General features: G+C 56.8%; 1 pseudogene; it reads right to left on the bottom strand.

Moving 5' to 3' along the window:
• Positions 1–1,820: 1,820 nt before the first annotated feature.
• Positions 1,821–5,537, bottom strand: LOC128343783 (uncharacterized; annotated as a pseudogene).
• Positions 5,538–9,367: the final 3,830 nt, after the last annotated feature.

The following is a 9,367-nucleotide window of genomic DNA, read 5'->3' as shown; positions in this document are numbered from 1 at the left end:
CCCCTCTGCAGCGGTGGCTGGTGATTCCACCCCAGTTTCTGGTCAGGCGGTCCTCGAAGTGTCACCACCCCCACCCCGCCCGCTCCAGTCCCTGCTGAAGCAGAAAGCAGAGAAGCTCCAGGGTGGAGACTGGTCACCCCACCCACCCACCCCCGAATGGGCGGAAAGCTGTGGCCTTTGCCCTCTGGGCTCTGCAAAGGGTTTTCCAAGAGGGAGAGGGACTCTAGCAGTGGGAGGCAGGCAGGAGATGAGGTGGGGCTGCCGGTGGGCCCCTCACTCTGCTTTCACAGGCCACCTCTGTGGCCACACAGTCCGGGCCTTTGCAGTGCTACCTAGAAGATAACACACACAGAGAGAGCTCCCCCCACAGTAAGTTGCAGGAGTGGATTGGGGCCAGTGTTTGCCAAGGCCGACTTCCAGGAGCTGTGGGAAGGAAGCGTCCCTCTGGGCATGCCTGGAGCTCTGTGACCTTCCGCAGAGGGCAGCATCTCTGGTGTCCCTGGGAGCAGCGGCCCCTCTCTTCTCTTCCATCCTGGTCCTCTCCAGCCCCAAGGCCCACGTCTCCAAAGTATCCTGTCCCACAGCCCAAATCACTCAAGGTTTCACTCATGGTGGTGGCGGCAGCAGCAGCAGCTCTTGAGAGCTACAACATGAAAGCCGAGCTCCATCACGAAGACCAGGGTCCCCCATCCACCACCTCCAAGCCCCGCTTCAGAGCGAGCGTGCCTGGCCCCAGCGGGTGTGCATCTGCAAGGCCATTCCACGGCATGGTCTTTATAGGAAGCTGCCACATACTGAGTCAGACCATAGGTCCATCTGGCTCAGTATTGTCTGCCCTGACTGGCAGTGGCTTCTCCAAGGTTGCAAGCAGGCATCTCTCTCAGCCCTCTCTTGGAGATGCTGCCAGGGAGGGAACAGGGAACCTAGATGCTCTTCCCAGAGTGGCGGCTCCATCCCCTGAGGGGAACATCTTACAGTCCTGCTCACACATCAGGTCTCCCATTCACATGCAACCAGGGCAGACCCTGCTTAGCTCAGGGGACAAGTCATGCTTGCTGCCACAAGACCAGCTCTCCTCTCCATTCCTTCCTTTAAGCAACAGCAGGTTGAGCTGCTGCTTGTGAAACTCCTGCTGTAAGAAGGCCCCGGCTGAAGGAAGGACAACCGCAGGGCTGTGGCTGCTGCCACCACAGGTCTTGTGAGACTGCAACCCCCCTTCCCCCCTCAGCTCAGGGTCCCCTCCCTGCAGGAAGTGGACTGACGGCGCCAGAGACTGGCAGAAGGAATGCTGCCAGAAAAAAGCCGCCGGGAGCATTCTGGCCTGCTGGATGCCCAAGCCTGCTGTGCTTCTGCCTCGGGGTTCCAGGCGCCACATTTTGACCCTGCCTTCTACCTCCCTAAGGGCCCAAAGGGGAGCAAAACATAGCAAGGCCCTTCCCTAGAGCAGAGAAGTTGATCTCCAGGCCATTGCTGGCCTGTCCTTTCTTATTCAAAGTGCGGGGGGGGGCAACTCACAGGTTTGGCACATTCCTATACAAGCTGTCCTTGCAGCTTTGGCCTGGGGTGCTTTGCTTTCCCACACAGCTGCAGGCTGAAAGTGGCCCTGTGGTTGGAGAGAATTCCGGTGTGTGTGTGTGTGTGTGTGTGTGTGTGTGTGTGTGTGTGTGTGTGCGCAGAATCCATTCATTGCACTCTGGGCGGGGGGGGGGGGGCGGGGAGACCCTTGCTGCAAAAATAAAGCTGGCTTTTCTCAGGGACACACCAGAGTAAGCACAGCCAGCCAGGAGGAGGAGATTTCTGGAGCCCCCCCCCCCCATTGCTCAGCACCCCGGAAGAGCAGGGGTCCATTCATGCAAGCCAACCCACATCTTTCCCAACCTCGCTTGGTCTTGTTCCAGGAAGGGCCACCACGGAAGGACCCCTGGAAGAGGCAGTCTTGGGGCACTGCTACAGCCCCCAGGCAGGGAGCCTTCAGCGAGAGAGAGAGAGAGAGAGAGAGAGAGAGAGAGAGATCCTTTGGGCGCAGCCTTTTGCTCCACTGCTGGCAGATGTGGAGGTCCTCCATCCCCACAAGCAGCGGCTGCAGGAGATGGTGTGTGTGTGTGGGGGGCTGTTTTGGAGCAGTGCTCCATCAGCAACCTCTCTGGGCAGGCTTGCAAGCACCTGCTCTGAACCAGAGAGCCAAGCCAGCTGCTGGGGCAGGTTCTCTTGCAAGCAGGCGAGTTCCACAGAAAGCCCTCTGATCGGGCCAGTCTTGGAGAGAAGAGTGCCGGCAGCTGGGGCCCGTGCTTACCTGGCACGTAGCCCTTGTAGTGGGGCAGGAGGCCCCTGTTGGTGGGGTAGGTCTTGGCCAGCGGTGGGAGGGCTCGGCGGCCTTGGGGGCTCCCTGAAGGCTCTGGACCGGCTCTCCGGAGCATCTGGCTAAACTCCACCAAAGCCCGGTGGGTGATCACTGGATAGCTGGCCCCGATCAGATACTGGGCCCGGGGTATGAAGCTGGTGAAGCCTGCATGGGGTGTGAGGGTGAGCGCCTTGGCAGACGTCTGCCTGCCCCCTTCCTGGGGGGGGGCATCCTGGGCCCAGCAGCAGCAGCTGCCCTGCTGGTTTTTCAGGGGCACCCTGGAAAGCAGCCAGCTTCACTGCCCCCCAATTAGAGGATTCTGCCCACCGAGCCAGAGCCTGGCACCTCACCTGGAATGAAGTACTTCTGGGGGTTGCTGTCCTCCATGGCGTAGGGGGAGCCCTGTGGCTTGAAGGCCCAGCGGGGCACGCGGCGTTGGTGTTGGCCACGGCTTCGAGTGGGGTCTGGTGCTTGGCAGGGAGGCGCTGCTGGCACAGGAGGGGCAAGCGATGGGGCGGGGTGGGCCGTGGGAGACATTACAACCGCCCCCCCCTCCTGAAACATATAGTTTGCATCCTTGTAAATAGATCTTTGAAATGTAGTGGGCAGACTGACAAGAAATGATGCCATTAAATGCGTGAATAACCTGAGAGCCTGGCAAGAGCCCTGCTGGGCGAGACCTGGAACCGGCCCGGCCTCCAGTTCCCACCAGATGTTGGGGCCCAGGAAGGGCCTCACTCTCACCTTGGAGTCCGCTGGCCTGAGGGGCTGCAAAGGCGCTTCTGCTGCCAGGGTTCCCCTCACCAGCTGCCTGGCCGACTCTCTCCTGGCCTCCTTGGAGATTTGGCTGAAGCTCTTGGCAAAGTGGTTCTGTGCCCGAGGGATGAATCCTGCCACAGAAGACATGAGAAGCAAATGGGGGGATATGGGGTAGTGGTGAGAGGGAGGGAGGCGGGTGCCCCCACTCGGTTAACGGGGTGCCTTGGAGAAAGAGCCGGAAGTCCATGTAAAAAGAAAGACAAGCCTTCTGGGGAAGGAAGGGGCTGTAGCTGGAACCCTCATTCTGCACCCGAAGCTCAGTCCTTGGCAGCAGCTCCGGGCTGGGCTGGGAAAGGCCCCCGTCTGAAGCTTGGGCAAGTTGCTGCCAGCCAGAGTAAGCAATACAACAGGCCGACAACCTTCTGACTCATCAGCAGGCAGCTTCATCCCTTCCAAAATGACCACCTCCTGGCAGCAGCGACATGACAACAACATGGGCAGGACTCTCTCTTTGCCGCTCCCATACTGAGCACAGGTGATTCAAGCTGCAGCAGCCAGGTGAGCCCTGGGCAACCCATGTGCCCCACCTCGAAGATGACTCTGCCTGTGAAATGGCCCCTCCATGCGGGCAGCGGCTGCTTCTTACCTGTATAGCCAGGGATCATGTTGCGCCCAAAGGGGGCTGCCGCCGGTCCTCTTCCACCCCCCCTCCGCCTCTCTCTCCTGGGGGCAGCAGCAGGCCTGCAGCAGCAGCTGGCCTGAGCACGCCACCTCGGGGCTAGTGAGCAGCTGCAACGACGACGTCAGTTTCCCATATGACTGGCCCAGCGTGAACTTGTAATGGGGAAAGTAGCCGCCGTAGCTGCAAGGACACAGGACAGGGTGGGAGGGGGGCTGCACCACTGGCCCAGGCTTAGCACAGCCGGGGGGGGGGCGTCTCTGGACATCAGCCACTTAAACATGGCTGATTCGCTGCCTTCTCATTGTCCCGGAGCACTAGCTATGCAGGAAAGCACCCTGGAGAAGTGTGGGGCGGGGAGATCCAAGCTAATTAAAGGGCCCCCAAGCAGGTCAGGGTGCTGCTCAAATGTGGCCCCAGAGGGTGGCAGGGGAGCCATTTGGAGCCTGGCTGGCCGGCCGCCAAATTCGGTGGGCTTGCCCTGACCCGGCCTTGCCACTCGACAACCTTGGAGCCAAGAAGCTTCCCGAGAAGGGGCTTCCGTTCCGCTGCTGCCCTCCACGTAGTACGGAATGAAGAGAGGAATGTGCAGAAGAGCTCTTAGGAGTGGCGGCGAGGCTGGAAGACGAGGCGGAGAGGAAGGCTCCCCTTGACTGGCCACACCGGGGGGCCTTGCTTCGGTTCCCAAAGCCCCCCCCCCATGGCCCCAGTCCGCGCTCGGCAGGACGTGCTGCTGCACTCCCCGCACGGGCGTCTCCTCTTCGTCTGACTCCGGTTTCGGTCAGACTTCCAAGGCGCCTGACACTGCAGCCAGCTGAGAGAGGCAGCCTGCATCTTTAGCAGCAGCAGCAGAAGCAGCATGCCACGTGGTCTCTCCATGCCCACATCTTGCTTGGGGTCTCGGCGGCTCTTCCTCCATCATCCTCAGCCACACAGAGGCTGCTCCGGATCCCTCTCCCCCACCCCCCGGCCACGGGCCTCCTCACGCCTGGACCTCCCCTCCGGCCCCTGCAGAAAAAAGGCCCTTCCTCCTCCTCTCCTCCTCCTCCTCAGGCCCACCTTTTCAGTGCAGCCAACCCCGCCCCAGGGCCCCCCAGCTCGTAGCGCACCACACGTTTGTGGGGAACCTGGTGCTAAATCAAGACCTGATTCTGGGTCAGGGTTTCACGCGTGTGTGGTCGGCTTTTCATCTCGCTCTCTCTCTGGGGGCTGCCCCGGCTCGTCTCAAGCCATCCCGGCCGGGGTCGGTTCTGCGCCTCTCTCTCTCTCGCAACAGGCACGGTGGGTTTGTCCGGACGGACCGGGCCAGGCGCGGGGTGGGAAGCCTCGCGCCACTGGGGCGGTACGGCAGGCCGGGGCACGATCCGCCTCCCCCGTCCCCTTCCACGGGCAGGAGGAGCAGCCCGAGTCTTTAAACCACTGCCACCCCCGCCCCGCGTGGGGTGGGGGCGGGCGACAGGTACCCGGCACCTGGGTGGAGGGAAACCGTTCCTCATTCCCTCCGTGGGGCAGGCACACCGGCGGCCGGCGCCCTCACCATCCGCCGGGTCCCTCCGCTGCGGAGCAGGAGGACGCCCGGGTGCCGCCACCCCCGCTGTCCGTGGTTTCCCTCGGTTCTGGCGCCAGTGGGGGGTGGCCGGGGGCCGTCGGCCGGCATGCGCCGCTTGGGTCGGTCCCTGCCCTGCGGCTCCTGGCCGTGTCCCGCACGGGGTGTGGGTGGCTCGCCGGCGGGTGGGCGCCTGCCCGCCGCCACCCCATCCCTTCCCCACGGGCAGGGAGGGTGCGTGGTGCGGTCCGGCCGGGGCAGAAGTCAGAGGGTCCGGCCACCTCACACACGCGCGGCACATTGAACAGACGGCGGGGAGGTCGCCCTCCCCACCGATGTCTTCTCTTTGCTCTCCCAGGAGGCGGAGAGGGCAGCGCCCGTCTCCCCTCGCCGGGGGGTCCCGTTTATAATCCTTCCGCAGGTTCACCTACGGAAACCTTGTTACGACTTTTACTTCCTCTAGATAGTCAAGTTCGACCATTTTCTCGGCGCTCCGCCAGGGCCGTGTCCGACCCCGGCAGGGCCGATCCGAGGACCTCACTAAACAATCCAATCGCGACGGGCGGTGTGTACAAAGGGCAGGGACTTAACGCGAGCTTATGACCCGCAGTCGCACTTACTGGGAATTCCTCGTTCATGGGGAATAATTGCAATCCCCGATCCCCATCACGAATGGGGTTCAACGGGTTACCCGCACCTGTCGGTGTAGGGTAGACACACACTGAGCCAGTCAGTGTAGCGCGTGTGCAGCCATGACAAGGGAGTTATATCAAACTCCCTCACCTACAGATCATTCAATTCCTGGTTGGCAAAAACCCGGTCCAGGGTATGTCCCGCCATGTGAGTGGGACCCAATATTAATTGAGATAGGCCCATGATTGTCATGGTGGCCATAAAATCCTGAGCCACTCTTACTAGGGGGTACTCAGCGTGAACATTGAAGTCCCACAAGAGAATAAGTCTAGGGGAACCCAATGCCACAACCCCCATCAGCTCAGGCAGAGAGACTGAGGTACAGTGGGGTGGTCGGTACACCAACAGAATTCCTATTCTATCTTGTAGGTCCACCCTCAGGGACAAACACTCAATGCTCCGATATTGACTAACCGGACATCTGGAGAGGGGCATGGATTCATGAAAGATGACCACAACTCCTCCTCCCCAACCCTCATGCCAGGGCTGCTGTAGGATCATGAAACCTGGAGGGCAGAGCTGGGAGAGACCCATTCCACCAAGCTTGCCCAACCAGGTTTCAGTCACACATACAAGGTCAGCATGCTCATCCACAATTAAATCATGGATGAGAGTTGTTTTTGCACTTACTGACCTGGCATTCAACAGCAGGACCCTAATCCTTGAGTATTCCCAGAATTCCCTAGAGCTCTGCAGGATTGGGAGAAGAGCCAGAAAAAGGAATAGGCCTCAGTTGCCTAGACCATTTCCCCTTGTAATGGCCTGCCCAGTTCCCACCGCCTTATCTCCCTTTGCCTGCCACACAATAAAAACCTGCCCCCAAACTACCCCCCAGCTCCTTGCTCTCCTAGGCAAATATCAAACACCACAGATGGGCAAAATTTTAACAGGCAGTATTCAATTAATAGTCCAAGGACTGTACCAAAAGCAAAGTCCTCTTCACCCCGCAGACCATTGGGAAGTAGGTTCCTACAAACTCCAGAAGGTGTTGCTTGGTGGACAGAGCTGTTTAGAGATGCAAAATTTTTATTGCTGTCCTTCTTGCAGACCCCAAGATGTTCCTCAGCAATTCTGCTCCTCTTCAACTTCTGTGCCCCAGGCTAAGGCAGAAACCAAGAACCTCTTGCCCTTTGGCTCCCGCCAAAGGTTTGTGCCTTTGGCAAGGTACCCACCCCCCTTAAGTAAGTGGTATTACGTGCAAGGAGGGAGGTAGAATGAACTCACTGCAGCTCCCAGGTGTCAGTTATCTGGAGTTCTTCAGGTGACCACCAACAAAGTTCCTTCTATTATGTCACTCGTGAGACCCAGAAAAATACCAGGCCTTTATGTGAGCGATTCAACACCTGCTCAAGATCAACACCATAGAACCAATTGCACTTTGTCACATCTGCTCCGGCATCTATTCCATTTTTTTCTTGGTACCAAAAAAGAATGGGAACATTAGGGGAATGCTGGACCTGAAGTGGCTGAACAAGTTCCTCATGTGGAAATGTTTCAGGATAGAGACACTCAAGTCCATTCTGCAATGTATTCACCAAGGGGACTTCCTAGCATCTATAGACCTGTCTGATGCCTATCTTTATATCCCAATACAGAGAACTCACCTGAATTGGGGAAAGGAACGGCTAACAGTTTTGTGGGCCCTTGGGGGAACCATGACAGCCGCCTGAGTGGCGGAAGGCATTCCAGGTCGGTGGTCCCTGCATAGGGATGTGCACAAATTGATTTTTTTATTCGATTTGTACCTGAAATGAATCACCCCCAATTTGCTTTGGGTCCAAATCACCCCAGAATCTATTTGTACCTGCATTTTTTGAATTTAGGGCAAAAAAGGAGGTTCCAGAGGCAAAAGAGTGGGGTGGGTGATAGTGCCCAGTGGGTGGAAGCTACCACCGAAATTTCAAATAAATTGGGCAAAGGGGTGATTTTAAAAGTATTTTTGGTGCATCTTTAAGCTTTTCCCCATAGGGAATAATGGGGATTTCATCAGCCTTAGTTGATTATCGCGGGGGGTGTGTGTACCAGGGTGGCCCAGAGTGGGTTGTGGTGGGTGGTAGTGCCCAATGGGTGCAAGGAAGCTACCTCCCATATTTCAAAGAAATTGGGCAAAGGGGTGATTTTTAAAAGATTTTTGAAAATATCATTTATTTTGTTTTAACTAATGTTTTAAGTTTTGTGTTATTTACTTTAACTAATGTTTTAACTTTGTCTGTTTGCTTTGTTGTAAACTGCCCAGAGACGTGAGTTTGGGGTGGTATAAAAATATGTTAAATAAATAAATAAATTTCTTCTTAGGGATAGGCATGTGCACGGAACCACAGGAGCGTGGTCCGGCACTGGGGCGTGTGTCTTTAAGGGGGGGTAGTACTTACCCCCCCGCTCTTCCCCCTCCGGTGCTGGTGCTTTTAAAAACGTTCTTGGGATGGCAGAGTTCCTCCCTGTCGCCCCTGCCCCCGTCGTTGTCTTCGTCAGCCTAAAACTAAGAGCTGTGACGTCGCTCTTACAGGGCCCTCCAAGCACTGAGAAAAGTGCAGTACTATGCGGAGGTCAGCACAGTGGGAAATGGCTCTTGCATTGAAGGTTTATTGCCAAAGTGGCCCCTATTTGAAAAATAGTGAAGATCACCAAAATTTAGTCTTAAAACATAAATATTCATAGTAGCAGTGGTATACTCTTGAATTCTACGATTATGAATATTTACATAATGCTTTTCAACAAAAGTTCCATGAAGAAAAGCAGGATATAAATGCAATAATGCATTAAAAAAAAAAGTTGGCTGCCTCTTCTTCAGAGCAATGGTCCTTCTAGTCGCCCAGCTAGGAGGCAGAGGCCAAGTTCGATGCAGCTACAAGTCTCACTAATGCTGCCTGCCTCTCTCTGCTCCAAGTCTGGGTGCAAAGTGGACCTTTATAGCAGTGGCAAAAGCATACTGGGCACCACTGCTCACTCGCTCTCTTTTAAAAATCTGTGTGCGGAATGAGTTTAGTTACTGGGCAGCAGTATCAAGGTAATGTGTGCGCGCATGTGCATTCAGAGTGGGGCGTTCCTGATTCAACCTGAGTGGGATCCGAAATTGACTGAGCGGACATCAAAAAACTTGTGAGCATGCGCTTAGAAGGAACACTGCTGGGCACCCAGGCAGCTGGAGAGGATGCAGCGGCTTCCCCACTTCAGAAGCTGGGGAGAAGCTTGCTCTCTCACAAGGCAACTCCAACACTGGAGCCTCCAAGCCAACTGAAAGTAGTAGGCACAAACCTGTCAGTATCCTTACCCTATGTCGTTGAGGATCTCATATTCTCTATAGTTTCATCCATTCTAGTGCCACACAAAAATGGAGAGGGGAGGTAGG

This window comes from Hemicordylus capensis, chromosome 2 (assembly GCF_027244095.1).
Source record: "Hemicordylus capensis ecotype Gifberg chromosome 2, rHemCap1.1.pri, whole genome shotgun sequence".
Classification (NCBI taxonomy): domain Eukaryota; kingdom Metazoa; phylum Chordata; class Lepidosauria; order Squamata; family Cordylidae; genus Hemicordylus; species Hemicordylus capensis.
Note: the sequence above shows the minus strand (reverse complement) of the source record. Positions and strands in the feature narration are given on the sequence as shown.